Source organism: Epinephelus lanceolatus, chromosome 4, assembly GCF_041903045.1.
Source record: "Epinephelus lanceolatus isolate andai-2023 chromosome 4, ASM4190304v1, whole genome shotgun sequence".
NCBI lineage: Eukaryota > Metazoa > Chordata > Actinopteri > Perciformes > Serranidae > Epinephelus > Epinephelus lanceolatus.
Window position 1 is genome coordinate 8,917,501 of NC_135737.1, and position 16,496 is coordinate 8,933,996.

General features: G+C 41.6%; 1 protein-coding gene across 2 annotated transcripts in view; it reads right to left on the minus strand.

The window, feature by feature from the left end:
• Positions 1 to 15,947, minus strand: part of LOC117260308 (leucine-rich repeat and fibronectin type III domain-containing protein 1-like protein) — a 575,214-nt gene extending 559,267 nt beyond the window's left edge. For both annotated transcript variants that reach the window (XM_033632283.2, XM_033632282.2), the window contains exon 1: positions 14,481 to 15,947. The gene's annotated coding sequence lies outside the window, so the exon portion shown is untranslated. The remainder of the gene's footprint in view (positions 1 to 14,480) is intronic.
• Positions 15,948 to 16,496: the final 549 nt, after the last annotated feature.

A 16,496-nucleotide genomic window follows, 5' to 3' on the forward strand; every position in this document is an offset into this window, starting at 1 on the left:
AGAGGAGAGAGGTTGGTGTTTGGGGTTTAAGAGTGTTTTATCAAATCAATACCACTATCAAACCTGTCTATTGAATCTAAATCCCTCTACAATCCCCAATTGAGTCTACTTAGGTTAAGCTTTAAACAATGTAGGCAACAAATGTTATAAATAAGGTCGTACTTATGGACTAAAAGTCAAAAGCAGACATTTAGAGGACTAAAATTTAGGTTATGTCATTGCTCTTTCATTAAATATACATGGAGAAAATTAATACATCAATATAACATTTATTAAAATCTCAACCTGCGGGAACAAGATGTTTTTTGCTAGCTTGGAAAGCTGCAATTTTTTGTTGCAAGGAGCACCACAATTGAGTTTTCACACATTTATTTATTAATAAATGGATGAAATGCAAATAACTGCTTTCATATATGAAGTTAAACAATGGGATTAAAATATACAGTGACAGCTGATACAGCTAACCCTAACCTATCCTTGATCAAGCAACCTGTTAAAATGTCTGCTCTTCTAATGCACAGAGATTGAGTTGGGGTTTTTCTCATAGCAGAGGCGGGACACCTCACTGACATCATAGAAAGTCATTAATAAAACACATTAATACATTAATGCTTGGGTTAAAAAGAGCAGAGTTACCACTTCACACAGCAAATGCTACATATTAAATGAGTGCTGTTTAATTCAGACACATTTACTGACTAAATTCATCATTAGATGAGATGTGTCAGGAACCGAACGCCTTACCACCTCTGCTAAACCAGTTCCTGAGGGAGACCAGAGGATCGTAGGTTTCATAAATGAATGTGCATTAGCCTTGCAAACTTTGAAAGAAATCTTCCATCTTTGTTCTGTTAACAGGAAATGCTAAAAATATAGACATGTTATACTATTACAGAGACTTGATAAGGACTCTTGAACGTCCCTGATATGAACCCAAATGAAGGGGGGGAATAGTTGTAGATTCAAAAGAGCGCTTGACTGCAGTGGATAAGAGGAGCAGTCAGGTTTCACCAGAACAAGCGCGCGTGTGCGTATGTGTGTGTGTGTGTGTGTGTCTGTGTGCACTCATACTGTGATGGGCAGTGAAATGGAGGGTAAATCTACAGAGGCTTCACCTAACAGCAACCTCCATCTGCCTCACACACACACAAACACAGAGAGAGAGAGAGAGAGAGAGAGAGAGAGAGAGAGAGAGCTCTGCAGCATGTATATCTGCCTGTAAAAATTTCAAGTATTTGAATGTTAAAGGGGACTGATACACACTCATGTTTACTTATGTCACTCATGGAGACATTACATAGGCTTGCATCATCCAAATCCCTAACCTCCTAACCCTTTTACCCTAACCTCAAACCGTGGCCATGAATGTGACTTGCCTAACCCTAACCCCAAACTTAACCACTGACCCAAAAATCTGCTTTTTCCCAATTGCACAAGCAGCCCCCTATTACCTGATCAGGCCAGCAGCAGAGCCATAACACTATATAACAGACACACAGGTTAGTTTTAGAGCCACTACCTAATAAAATGTCACTGTCAATTATGACTGCTTTTCTAAATGATTGATTGAGTGATTAAATAATTAATTAAATGTCAGCGTACTGCTTAGTTTGAGTCAATCACACAGACATCCACACACACATCAGCCTTCTATATTATTTCTCACTGTCAGGGTAAACTGAACTCTGTACTTTTAAGGGTACCAACCGAACTATGAAGGAAAAGCCCTGTGGAGTGCTCCGAAGCAGAAGAAGCTGCAAGCTTCCTTTTGACACAAATTTAACCAACTGGGCTGTCCAGACAGGACGCGCCATGGCTGGCTCGTGATCTGCAGGGCTAGTTCTGGCCTCTTGTCAATTTTCTTCTCTGTTTTATTTTAGAAGTTTTTTAATTTTTTATTTTTCTTTTTTCTTTTGTTGTTTTTATTTTCTATATATGTATTTTCTCATTTGGGGCGGCTCCAGTCTGCATGTTGAAGCATCCTCGAGCAAGATACTGAACCCCAAATTGCTCCTGATGATGCTTCCATCAGTGTGTGAGTGTGTTAAAAACTGAGTAGCAGGTGGCACCTTATATGGTAGCCTCGGCCACCGTTGTATGATGTGTGTGTGACTGGGTGAATATGACTCGTAGTGTAAAAAGCGTTTTGAGTGGTCGGATGACCATAAAGGCGCTATACAAATTCATGTCCATATATATTTGTTTTTAGCCCCTATAAAAAAAAAGAAAAAGAAAGAGCAAGAAATAGCCTAGTGATGTTTGTGATTTTTGTATTTGCAATTATGTATTTATTCCACATTTCTGTGCGTTGTGTCTGAGCAGAGCGAGAGAGATGAGCAGACACACACACAAATGCACATGAGCAGACACACAGAGACTAAAAATTACCTCTATGCATGATTAGAGAAGAGCAGATGAGCTGATGACTGGTGCAGAATATAGAGAGAGAAAGAGAGACAGCAGGTTTAGGTCACCCTTGCAGCTTGCTCAAAAATTACATTTGTGTTATTCCAGAGAATGGAGTACCAAAATGGGTACGACTGGGTACCAGTACCAAATTCCAGGTAATGGAAATGGTCCTCAACCCTACTCTGACCATGCTCACAACACACACATACACAAACACGCAGAGTGTTATTGTGTTCAGGTTTCTTGAATCATACTGCCCCATCCATCAGCCAGCTGTCAGATATGACCTTCAACTTGAAAAAGAGAGAGAGAGAGACAGAAAGAGACTGATAGAGGAATAAGTCAGGTTACAAAGAGAGACTAGGAAGAAGGGTAGAGAGAGGAAAGAAAGAGATGGAAAGAGCGAGAGTGATCGACAGTGGTATGGAAACAGAAAGACAGAGCGAGACGTGATGAGCATTAGATCACTGTCCTGTTGAGATTAGCATGCTGACATCCATATTGAATTTACACTGGAGTTGTGCTTGTCATGTGTCCTCACATTGTCAGTTCTCAGGGGGTCTGCACCAGGCAGGCTCATATTCAATTTAAACTTGACACGTTTTACCATTTTCTCATTAGTCCCTCTGCTGTCAGATCACACGTGAAGACCCAATCCGGTGGCAGGAGGGAAAAAAGAAACTTCTCCCCTTGTTACATTTTAGAGTTACGTATCTGCTCTGAGCTTTTTAATTCAATTCAGGATGGATCTTTGCTGTCCTGAGAAGGAATCTGGATTTGTCGGTTCACAAAAACGAAAGCCACTAAAGCACAGTAGAAAAGACAACAGAGATTTATTTGAAAAACTGTGAAAGTGTTACTGATGTTTCGGGGGCTCCCTCATTATGTCTGATTTAGTTTGCTTTTCACTGACTGTATGTCAAATATGGTGGGTGTGGATTCCTCACTCCTGATTGCTTCTTCTTTAAATACAGTATGTTAATCTGTACTGTATGTGCTGCAACCTGGGTTGCAATGGTGTGAGACTTTTAGGGTATGATAATGGTTGCAGACGTAACATGGTTGGGGTGTCGGTGGCCCGGGTTCGACTCCAGCCTGTGGCCCTTTGCTGCATGTCTCTCCCTCTCTCTCCCCCTTTCATACTTCACTATCCTATCAATTAAAGGCAAAAATGCCCTAAAAAATATCTTAAAAAGAAATGACATGGTTTTACAGTATCACGGCATACAGATTTTTTTGTTACCAATTGCTTTCAACTTCACACATCAGCCATTTCTCGTCTTTTGTGGTGCTTTTGAGGTGAGCAAAACAGAGTGTCCAACTGAAGTTCAGCTCAAAAGAGCTGCACTCTATCCCCTGCAGCCAGACAGAACACCACTTCCATCAGCTTCAAATCCAAAATGTCATCTTAGCACAGTTTCAGTTTTCTACAGAGACTAATGCTGCCATGTCGGATCTCATCACCCATAAAAGCACATGAATGTTTCAGTAAACAAACTAAAAGTGTGCCAGTTCTTCACCTCCCACCTCTACTGAAATGTGGTCTCCTTTGAGCCAAGGTTGGTGCCGACACCAATTTTGGCTGGGCAGTAAATTTGCATACAGCCTGTCTGACGCTTAGTTAGTCCATTAGTCTGTCAGGCCATTTATAAACATAACATTATGTTAATTACATTGTCATATGGTTTATTACTACTGCAATACAAGCTCGATTTAACACTGTCATGCTGTCCGCACAGGTTGCTGATGTAGGCATCTTTTTAATTGACCAGGATGTATCATAATGACAAATGCCAATTCAGCCAGTTTACATAAAACTGGTTTAAGCTCGGACACAGGACTGAACTTGCTTTAACCTGGGGGGTTCTACCTAAACAAATTGATGGAATGTGATAGCTGGACCCTCACAATGAAATTGAACATTGTATTTTCAAATATTTTAACAATGTTTAACCACCAGACTGCTTTAAAGGTGCAAAAACACCATATTTTTTATGTTTCTGTTGTATATCTAATGAACTAACCAACTAGCATGTAAGCAACTACCATTAAATAATAAATTGTAACTGGATTCTTTTATGAAAGAGTGTTTTTTTTTCTCCAAAGTTAAAATAAATGTATGTATCATTCTGTAGGGAGAAAAGCAGGTGGCAAAAGGTTGATCTATTATTATCTTTTTTTTTTAAATTATCACTATATCAATTGATTTATCACATAATCTATGGTACAATTAAACAAATCTGATAGGTTGTCAACTACTGAATTAATAGCCATCTAATCTGATAATCAATTAATCAGTTTGAGTATTCTTTTAAGAACAAAAAGTCAACATTTTCTGATTCCAGCTTTGTAAATATGTGTTTTTTTTAACTACTCTATATCAGTGAACTGAATATATTTGGGTTACAGACAAACGCCATCTTGGGCTTTGGGAAACATTGATCAACATATTTCACCATTTTCTGACATTTTATGGACCAAGCAAATAATCGAGTACTCCAGAAAATAATCGTTGCATCCCTACAAAATGGTGACAAATGTTCATCGCAGTGTCAGTGTCCATTTTTGCTTCATAAATAAATAACTCAATAAATAATTGATTCTGTTGATCAGGTAACCGAGTGACTCAACAACCATGACATTAATAAAATATCAATAAAATGTGTCAGTGATTCATTGTTAAAATCAATCTACCAATAAACCGATGCTGAGTGGTCTCTCTATGATACAACAAATGGAGACATCAGCATCAAAGGGTAACCTGCTCAGCTGACCAACGTTTGTGACCTTTAATCTACTCCATAATGGTCCTGGACCAACTCAACAAGGAAATCCACATGAAACCCCAGCTCCTTGACAAAAACAAGTGTCTAGAAGTTGGACTCATTTAGTGGCGATCATTTTACACCACTGTTATAATTTCTCCATTAGTCTGACAAAGCAAAGGAACTGCAATCCCTTATTTGGGCACAAATGTAGGTCACACTCCTGTGGTCTATTTAGAAAAGCCTTTTTAACAAAAGAATTTACAAAAATAAACTGGAAACAAAAGATGAGGAGGAGAGGTGAAGATTAGGAAGAGAAGAAATAAATTAACAGTTAATCACAGTATTTGTGGCATACTTAGAGCCTGTGTGTGTGGGAGTTGGTGGATATAACAACAATGGGCATAATCCATCAACTAATGACAACTATTTGGATTAGAGAGGAAATCAATAGCTAAACCTAATGCATGTTTAGAATCTAGCCATAGTACTATTACAGTAATATTTATAATAGAACCATGGGGTCTAGAGTAAGTATCAGTCTACACCTTATAACGTAAAGAGATTTGTTCTAAAATGGAAAGGAATTAAGATAAACATACACCACACTTCTCTGAGCTTTAGGGGGGATCTGACTAAATTACAGTAATTTGAAGTTCCTATTTTCTCAGCAGTAGTGGTGGTGGTGTTCTTGCTGTATAGGACTGCTGCCTGAATATAAAAAGAAAACACATCATGCAGTGTCTCCAAAGCAAGTGACAGCACAAAGGAAATGAAGTTTGCTGATAAGAAGGGGACTCCTGGGGACTAAAGAATGAAGTACAGATAGTCGGCATAGCATTTCATTTATATGTAATGTCTTTAGTAGAAAACAGTAGACCTGCAGTGCACCTGCAACACATCTCCCCCCGATCCAATCAGACAGTCTCTGGGAAGAAAGAAAAGGAAAGAATGCAGGCAAGGCAAGCTGGCTGGATGGTTGGTTAGATGGATGGATGGACAGATGGATGAAGAAACAGATGGGTGAATAGATGGAGGGATTGGGAGTATAGCTCTAGGCTGAGGGATTAAGCCACAGATTAATTCTTTAACCAGACAGGATGCAGAATTTCCACTAGAATGTAAATCACACATTATGATCTGGATATTTGTGACGGCCTCTTACCTGCTTATCTGTCACTGGGGGGTGGGGGGGGGGGGGGGTACTGTTACATAACAAGCCTTTATTAGTAACAAGTACAGCTTCTGGAATTAACTCTGATAGCCTGTTCCACTTAAAAACCATGACAACAGACATTAAAAAAATGTACCAAAATGAAAAGAAGCACTTCTGCATGACAGCTTGCAAAGATCAAAACCTAATTCTCAGAGCAGGGGGGAAAAAAGTCTTATTTTTTTTCAACAGAGCAAAGCTTAAATGAATTTAGAAGTACCTCAGCCTGTTTACTTTCCTTTTGTTTCTTTCTTTTTTTGGCTGGCGAGCAGGTTTAAGAACAGAGAGATCTAATCATGAGGTGCCGGATGGTGGCCAAGGTGCCAGCTGAACGACCAGTGGCTGCCAATAAAATATAATGGCTGTAATAATTTCAGGGTCTGAAATGCACAGCGTTCCACTAGATACAGCAGGCCTGAGTTTTTCTTGTTATTTACTGTTAAAATCATAACACCGTACAACTTCAATGACAAGCCCAGTCCCTTTTTACTCGCCCAGTGTGGCTACACATTTTAACAAATAAACGCCTGTCTCAATCAAATGCCTGGTCTGGTTGCCAAGTAGTTCACTTTTATAGAAGTTCTTGGATGTATAAAACCAGATTGTTGGCCACCCACTTGAGCTAATGTTAGTTAGCTGCTTTGATCAAATATAACCATGAGCTCCAAAGAAGACCATAATTCCTTCAGATATACCGGCATGGTGCACAAGAGAGACCAAAAACAGTCATGACTCCCTACTTCTGATTCAGCCATAAAGTCAGAATATACTGTATGTCCATTCCTCTATTATCTTGTAAGTTATTCATATTACTTTAGTCCCTGAGGGTCCGCTGATCAAAATAATCAAAAGTGTTTTTCATAAAAAATGTATCCAAGTGAGTTTTGTTTTAACAGGACACAGTGATGTTGTGTTGGTATGCTGGGTGCCATGAAACGATTGTCGTAACTCTCTTTGTCTCTGATGTGGTGTCTGTCTGAGTTAGATAAAATGAATGATTCATCTTTAAGATGTTATTTGAAGCCTGGTTTTTACACAACTAATATTCATGCTGGTTTAAATAAACAATTTGAGCAACAATTTCATGTAAATGAATTAAAGCCTGTTGAGTTCAGTGACTGAAGCAAATAATAGCCCGGGCCTTTAATTGAAGTGTTATGGTACTTTTAATTTATGGCCATTTAACTTCTTCATTTTTGCACTAGTTTGGAAAGCAAGCGCAGGAAACTTTCTTAAGGTAAGAGATAGACTGGGTTGAGGCTGAATTGACATTAATAAAACTTATTTCATATTTTTCCAACATTATCAGACTAGGGGCTCACGCTTTATATAACCCAAGTATGTTTCAAACACAAAGAAAATATTGTTAGGGACAGATTTGTACTGTACTGTAACTGTAAACAAACAAAACATGGGAGTACTCATTCTCAATGGATGGTTAACTCAAATCAATGAATAAAGTGATGCTTTAAATCAATTATGTACTTTTTTCTACTGTATTTGTCATCAGTACTCAGAATATCCTCAAGTCCAAAAAAGATCACATTCAAACCCTCCTGAGGTAAACATTCTGGTACATAATCAATTGGACTCAATTTCATTGTAATCAACCTTGAAAAATTGATTATAACAGATGTAGTGCTGAAATGACTATGGATTAAATCGGTGAGTCATTTTGACAGATGGCTATTTTAGTTATTCATCAAGCGATTACGCAAATTATCCATGGAATAGACAAACATTTTCCAGGTCTTCTCCTTTTGTCCTGCGTAAAAGAAATATCATCCCCATTAAATCTCATTACAACTTGAACTTGATTAGATGCATTTGACCTGTGTCTGAGAATCTTTTTTAACAGATAACAGTTGGGTCTTTTCTGTGCTGTCTGAGAATGGAAAATACAGCCGCCAACAAATGTGTCATAGGTAAAGGGAGGAGGAAAACACATCAGAGTAGCATACTGAGAGCAAGTGTGGAGGTGGGGATGTGCTCTCTCTCCCTCTCTCTGCTAATGGGATGTGAAGCACACTGTAATGCTCTCCATATGATAATAGTCGCCACAAAACAATGCATCACTCCAGTCACATTAACACATTTGGCTCTATCATCACACTCAAGCATGACACTGGGTGGCTTGCCACCTGGCTGGCTGCTCTTTTGCCTGACTGTCTTCATGTCTACCTGTCTGCCAGTTGCTTTAAGCCAGACTGTCTTTTGTTTACTGTATGAGTAAGAGAATGTCTGCCTACCTGCATGTCTGTCCATCTGTTGGCCTGTCTTCATGTCTCCGTCTGCAACAGCCTGTTGTCTCTGTCAACTCATATCCTTCCTGACTGCCTACCTGTCTGTCTGTTTATCTCTCTAGTAAGCCTCTGCAACTAGGTGCATCATGATAACATGTACACAACTTTCCATTGTCTTATAACACACACACATTCTCAGTAAATTCATGCACCAAAACAACAATAGGAAGTCTGTAGCAAACATAATCGAAACTGTCTTCATTCAATTTTGACACAATACCCAATTTTTGAAAATTGACATATAAAATTGCCAAACCTAGCAGGCAAGATTGAAACACCATCTTGCCTCCCTCCTAAAACCCTGCATCCTGAAAACTTCACAAAATATATTAGAACTGTGGGTAAATATATTCCTATAATTTAGAGGTAGTAGCAAATGTCAGATTTAACCACTGCAATTGCTAGTAACATTAAAAAGAAGGTGCAAATTATGGCTGCAAACACACATTAATGCACAATATTTATCACAGGAATTAGTCATAAATCAAAATATGTGTAATGAAGCAGAGGAAGCTGACTGCTATGATTTCAATACTAAGCAGCTACATTAAACCGTATGGTCTTGCATTCTAATTGAGGTCCAAAGTTCTCTGCATCCTATAAATGCCTATTATTGGTACTAAAAATAGATGTGGTTGATATCTATTGACCGAAATCACAATAATGATACTTGTGTATTTTATTGATTGCATTGCAAATATTCTCTTCTCAATTAACCCTCCTTCCAGAAGGAGGTCAGAGGTCAGGGTCAGCTGAAAAACAGCAAGGAATGGTAGGAATTCGGTGTCTTGCTATAGAATCACCCACTACATCCACCTGCTGCCCTGTGAGCTCATTTCATCTCGTGTTGGGAAAGACACATGTCCACTGACTCTATCTGATGGAATTAAGATTTCTTGCTTTGTTTCATCTGTCCAGCTTCTATGCACCTTAACAATGTTGCCCTTGAAGCTGGGGTGATTATGTCTTTCAAATAAAAATACAGTCTAACTGTGCCCATCTGTGCTGCATGAAAATGCTTATTCAAGTAGAAGAGCCTTAGCTTATACTCTTTGTACAAACTTGTCTGTGGCTGTGAAACTTCTAATGCTCATATGAAACTTAACACTGGAAACTGAAACCAACACGTATGGGATGTCATTGATCTGCACAACTGTGTAGCTTTATTAGTGAGTCTGTTGGAGCTCTCTGAAGGTCTTATGTCAGACCTTAGGGGGCGATCACACAGAAATGAGACGCAGAAACGCGGACGCTTCAAAGACACTTGAAACGCTGGAAGCGCTTATTCAATTCACGCTAGACAAAAAAAACCCAGCAATGAGCGCCTGTGGAGTGGGGGTGCGTGCACAACCAGGCGACACACACACCTCCTCTCATCTCCCCTTGAATCTAGTGTTTCCCTCAAAGACAGTAGAGACAGTAGCTTACATGAAACTAGTACTGAGGTGTGCGTGTGTTGTATAATTCTTCAAAATCAAATATTGTCAGGATAAATTTCTCATCTTCGGATTGCATTGTGTTGTCTGTTGCTCGTAAGTGCGGTAAAACTGCCGTAACTGACCAAACTGCCGTAACTGCCACAACAAAACAGAAAGGAGGATTTGATTTGATTGGTGCTACTGGCATCTGACTCTCAAAAAGTTGAAAATATTTTAACTTTTCAGTGTCTACGCGCGTCTAAAAAGCGTCTAAAAAGAAGCGTCTACAAAAACGCGCGTCTAAAAAGACGCCGGAAAAACGCCCATCCAAAAAGACGTTTGAACGCCAGTCAGACGCACCGTATCACAGGAAAACAATTGTTACTGGCGTCGCGCTTCTAGTGTTTCATCTCTGTGTGATCGCCCCCTTAGTGCTGAGATCAGTGTCATAATTCCTTAGAACCAGTCCTTAGTCCAAATTCCAGCTTGTTTGAATCTATCCATGAACTACAAGCAGTTTAATTAGAACTCTCCAAGGTGTTAAACCCATGTAGGAGCTCAGCATGACAGAGCTCTTCATGGCTCCTCAACTACATGAGTATTTCCCATGGTGCTGAAATCATACAGGAGCTCACTCACACTGGTACCATACTGGAGCTCTCTGTAGTCCTAATGCTTGGTTCACACTACATGATATCAGCCAGATTCACAGTGACGTAAGTTGTCGGCATGGATCGAGAACAACGAGTGTCGTACACGATAATTCATCGTTTCATCTCGTGTCATGTGTCATAGTAGACAACAACCAACGCAACGTCTGAGACGCCTCACGACAGAAAGTCCAGCATGTTTGATTTTCTTTTTGTCATTCACGACTTCTCCTGTCACAGCCGTCACTTTGACCAATAGAAACACAGAGCGATCTGCTGCCGTAGACAACTACATTTGATATTTCCTCTAGGGATGTTACCACACAGAGTAAAAGGGGAAAAAATGTGGTGTGAAACAGCAGAGGCACTTTGTCAACCTGGTGAGTTACTGTCATTAGCATCAAGCTAGCAAACAATGTTATTTCTTCATAATGCAGACGGACATAAAGTAAGAAAATTAAAAAATAGTGGCGGGGCTTTTACTCACCACAACTGCAGAGGCTACCAGCTACATTTGAAACAGACTACATTAAAGACAGATCTTTGTTTATTATTCCCTCTGTATTTCTATATTTTTACTTTTTATCTGCTCCCGTTTGCCTTGATAAAGTTAATGCATCACGCTGTCATTTCAAACGCAACACTTCCTGTATCTGTATAAAAATAAAAGCCACTTATAACTTTGGTTGAGAGAATCCCTTCATTTTCTAAAAAGGCTTTTATTGTGAAACATTTGCAGGAACTGTGGAGGATTCAGTGTATTACATGTTTACGTATGGTACTTCAAATGTAGCTCCTGCCATCTGGTGGCACTTAATACAACAACATTTCAGCTGACACATGAACAGACACAGTGACTGTAATAATAGTAAAACTAATAAAAATATGACAAGAATAACCCGATGACATCACACACGTTGTGAAAGACGACCGGGGATGATTGGTGTGGACCTTCGTGTAGTTTGTCATGTCTGTCGGCCGACTGTCACGTCACGATTTTATGACTCCACAATCACCTAATCTGACACAGTGACTGTCAGAATGGACAGAAATGTTTTGTAGTGTGAACCGGGTAGAAAACCATCTAAAGCAACAGCAACAGCTGCTGCTACCATTCGACACAGCACTGAAGGACTATTGCTGTGAGCTGCTCTCCTCCTTCTCTCCCTGTTCGGTTAGCACAAGTTAACACAGCAGCAACAGCTAACATCCGACTCCACACATGGAAACAGCTTGATTTTGTCACTTATCCCATTAAAGCAATTGAGTATCACTAGCAGTGTGTTTGACCTGTCACTTTGTATGGGACTCTGTCCAAGGTGCAGCAGTAGCAGTAGTGCCATGGCGGGGGGGTGTCAAAAAGGGGCTGAGCGAATCAATACACTCGGCGCAGCCCTATGATGAAATGAAATTTTACCCATTTCAAATAGTCAAATTGCAATGACTGGACAAAATTGCAAGGTGGCGCAGCACACACAGAGACTAGCTGTATTTGGATTAACTGTTGAAATCTTAACATCCTGGAGAAGCTGGCGAGAGCTCTCAGGACTGTGAGGAAATCTCTCAAACCTCATCAAGGTCTGTTACAAATATACTTGTCCACGGGATCAGAATGCCTCTAATGAACTCTCCTTGGGCCTGAAACCAGTCAACTTGTTTGGATCTATTCATAAATGACAAGCAGCTTTGTTGGAACTATCCATGGTGCTGTGATCATGTAGGAGCTCACTGTGTAACAAATGGCTCTCCACTGGTCCGAACACACATCAGCTCTCTCCAAAGTGCTGAAAACTTGTCAGACCCCCCACCAGTAAGGTCAGTTTCTATTGCACTGTTCCTGAACCTCAGAATGCTTTGGATGAGCTCTCTGTGGTCCTGAATTCCAGTCAATGTGTCAAATCTATCCACAAACCACAAGTGGCTGTGTTGGATTATGTTAGAGCTGTCCACGGTGCTGACAACATGAGACTCACACAGGGATCTGAACTGTGTCAGAGCTCTCCATGGTTCTGAAAATATCTGCAGCTCACTGTGTCACTGTGACCATGTCGGAGCTCTCCATGGTTTTAAAAGCACATCAGTTCTCTTCATTTACTCAGACCTTGAAATACTGAGGTCACTTTCTCTTACACTGCTCCTGGGAATCAGACTGCCTCTAAGGAACTCTCTGTAGTCGGAAATCCCAGTCAACTTGTTCAAATCTATCCATGAACTACAAGCAGCTTGTTAAGTGTGGAGAGTTTTTTTTTTTTTTTGGATCGCTTAATCAGATCTTTTTTTGGAAACAGACGCTCTCTCAGCATAGAGCTGTCACTGGTTCCTAAATACTCCTTGGCTCTGAATAGGATTCTGTTAGTGAACCATTTCTTTTGCCTTGTGTCCTGCTCTGCTGTGTTGTTACTGTTCTGTCTTACAGACACACACACATCTTATAAGTACCACTGTTTAGTCTTATTTTCACAGAGATGCTCCGCCGGCTCAATGGATAACTAATTCTGATTATTCTAAGAGCAGATCTTACTTTGCTCCTCTCTGTCTACAAGGGGAAGTTTACATTTGCATATATTGGGTGAAATTGTACAACATTTTGCTTCAGATTTAACATATTACAAACATATATCTTACTGTCATGTTTCCCAGCATTATTCACCCCGACTGCCACTCTACACTTCCTCTTTACTCTCCTCACCCTCCTCCCATCCTTCCCCTATTTTTACTGCTCCCTCTCCTTCGTTCTCCCATCTTTCCTCATCTCACTCTCTCCTTTCTGTTATCCTCACTTCATCACCATTGCGATCTCCTCTCTTCTGCCCTTGTCTTTTTCTGTATCCTTGTTTAACACTCTCTGGTCCTTCCCTCCCCTCTCCTCGTCCTCCCCCCACCCTTCTTTCCGCCCTCATGTACTGCTCCCGCTACTCACTTCTACCATCTTTACTCACCTCACCCTGGTCTGACTCTATGATCCTTACCTCTATTCCTCTTTCTTTTTCCCTCAGCCTTGTCTCCTTCTCCTCACTCTCCTCTCCTCCCCTCTTGTGTTCTCATCTCCTAGCCTCCTGCATAATAGATGTGGCTGTAACGCCAGTCAACTGGAGCGGCATGATGAGGCAGCTTTAGAAACAGAGAGTGAGACAGATAGAGAGAGAGAAGGCTCCCCCAAAAATGGGTTCTATTACTGCGCTCCCACCCACACGCGCGCGCGCGAACGGATGCATCCATACGCGCGCGCAAGCCCAACGCACACGCACGCACACATACAGATATGCACGCACACATTCCTGTACAGGCACGGCGGGGCTGCCAGCCTGGCCGAGGCATCGCAACACAGAAGTGAGACGCCAAAATAACAATTAGCCTTTCACCGTTTGAGCCACCAGAGAGAAGACTGTCAACAGCGCGAGCGCTTCTGTGCTAGATTTTGGAGAGCTTTAAATAAATTGTCTGTAGCCTTGGAGAATGGCAGAGTCCACCAACAGTGCCAACACAGGCGCAAAAAAAGAGAGCAGTCACACACAGAGCGAGGTTATGGCAGAGCCTAATCAGATTACAGCGATGATTCATTTCCTGGGCACTAAGAATAAAACTATTGTTGGCACCGCGATGAGCCTGGCATCCCCGTGGCAGAAAAAAAAAATCAGCTGCATAGCAGAGCTCGGTCCCACCGAGCATCCTCCGCCATCTCACACACCCTGCATTATTAACAGCCAATCAATCAGCCTTACCTTCATCGATCTCCACCTTCTTTCCTCTAGTCCCTCTTTCTCTGGAACCCCTTCTCCTTGCTCTCCCGATCCGTCCACTAATGGATGAGTTAAATCACAACGAGGAGCCCCGCACGGCTTTTTTTTAAAAAGGCGATCAGGCTCGGCTGCTTATCCCAACTCCTGCTCTCCTCTCCTGCGCGACTCCTTTCCCATCCACACGCGGAGAGAGAGAGGCTCTCTTGGTAGTTTTCTGGGGCTGAATAAACGGGAGTGTGTGTGTATGTGTGTTGGACCGGACAGCAGCAGAAGCAGCGGCAGCAGCAGGAGCGAAATTACCGGAACAGACGTGCGCGCAGTCAGGCAGAAGAGAAGAAAAGGGGGCGAACCGGGAATCCAGGTGCCGGTGGTCTCACCGAGCAAAACTACGAGACGCACTCACGTACACATAGATCCTCAAACGACAAGGGTGGGTGGATGGAGGGGGTCATATGGCTGCTGAATAACTCCTATTAGCCTCCCATTCGCCTCCCAAATCCCAATTACCGTTATTCCAATAACGCATTCAAAGTAACAGGGGCGTCAGAGCTCGTGCCATCTGTGTACATTTGCTTTTTCATTGGAGCACAGTCCTCAGAGGGATATCCAAAGCGAGACGCAGCACAGAAAAGTGATGTCGGGGGGCTAAATACCTTCAATCCCACTTAAAATCCGTGCGCAGCTCCAGTTTGTGCTTCAAAACCCAAAGACTTTAAGAGAACTACACCGACTAACACTGAGGGTGTCCTTGAGTGCAAGTAACCTTTTCACTTATCCAAGCATCCGTCTGAGTGTATGGACGGGTGGTGTGTTCTCCAAAACATGCAGCTATCCCTCCAGGTAGGGCCCTATTTAACAAATTGAACTATCTCAATCCCGAAATATTCCGGCAATGCGCGCAGTTTCCATCCGCCAGCACGCAGAGCTGGAAGCTGACTGCCTTTTTCTTTTCACAAACCAGGCAAAAAGACATACAATCCCGGTCCGGTAGCCTTGAAGCTGGTCCGGGCGGTGTCCAGCTCCGTCCTCCGTGATCAATTATACATCACACAGCTGACAATCGGTTCAGATAATCCACCGAGGAGCTCCGCAAACATTTTTAGGAGGAGAGATGCAGATTTGAGGAACATTAACAATCTTGTGGCAATGACTGAAGCATTTTTTTCAACAAGCTAACATCTCGGTTAACATCTCTAGGTGGGGGCGTGCAGACCCAAAGTCGCCTATTTTTAGAGGGAAAAAACCCCCCACCGTTGGAGACCGTGGTAATCCTCGCCGAGGCTCCTGAACGTCACACTGTCCGTCAGCTTTCCTCCTTTGTCCGGTTAATTCCTGCGCTCCATCCCTCTGTGCCTGATGCCGCCTTTCAGTGACAGCTGCTGCTGGGGGACATTTTTGATAGATGGTTAAAGTTTGACTATCAGCTGCAGATTTCAGCGCGTGCTTTCTGCCGGTTGGAGGCGGCTGTAGGCGCACGAGGCTGACTGAGTGGCAGAGGAGGGAGGGGCTGTGCGGTGTGCACGAGAGGGTGCGCGAGGGGTTCGAACAAAAAGACACACCCATACTATCTATCTATCTATCTATCTATCGTGGTAATACATTTTCCTAATGTTATCAAAAATGCTTAATATGATTTTAAAGTGATGGCATGGCAGAATTAAAATATAATGGATATTTGACATTGATGGTCATTGATTTTGACTCCCATCACTTTTAAAAGCACAATTCTTAAAACCGGTTTTATTTTATTTGTTTATTAACTAAAAAAGGAGAAGCTTTTATTTGCAGAATGTACTTTGTCCAAAAAGAAGTCATGTAAGCCTAAAAATGCCCCTTATAGCCTACTGAATCTAAAATGACTCCAAAATGTGCACCCACCCATCATTAGCTTCAACAAATTCTTGACACTCAACTCAGCTCAGCTTTATTTATCTAGCACCCTTCATACAAACATGCAGCCCAGAGCTCTTCACATGGCAGAATTGGAATGACACAGAC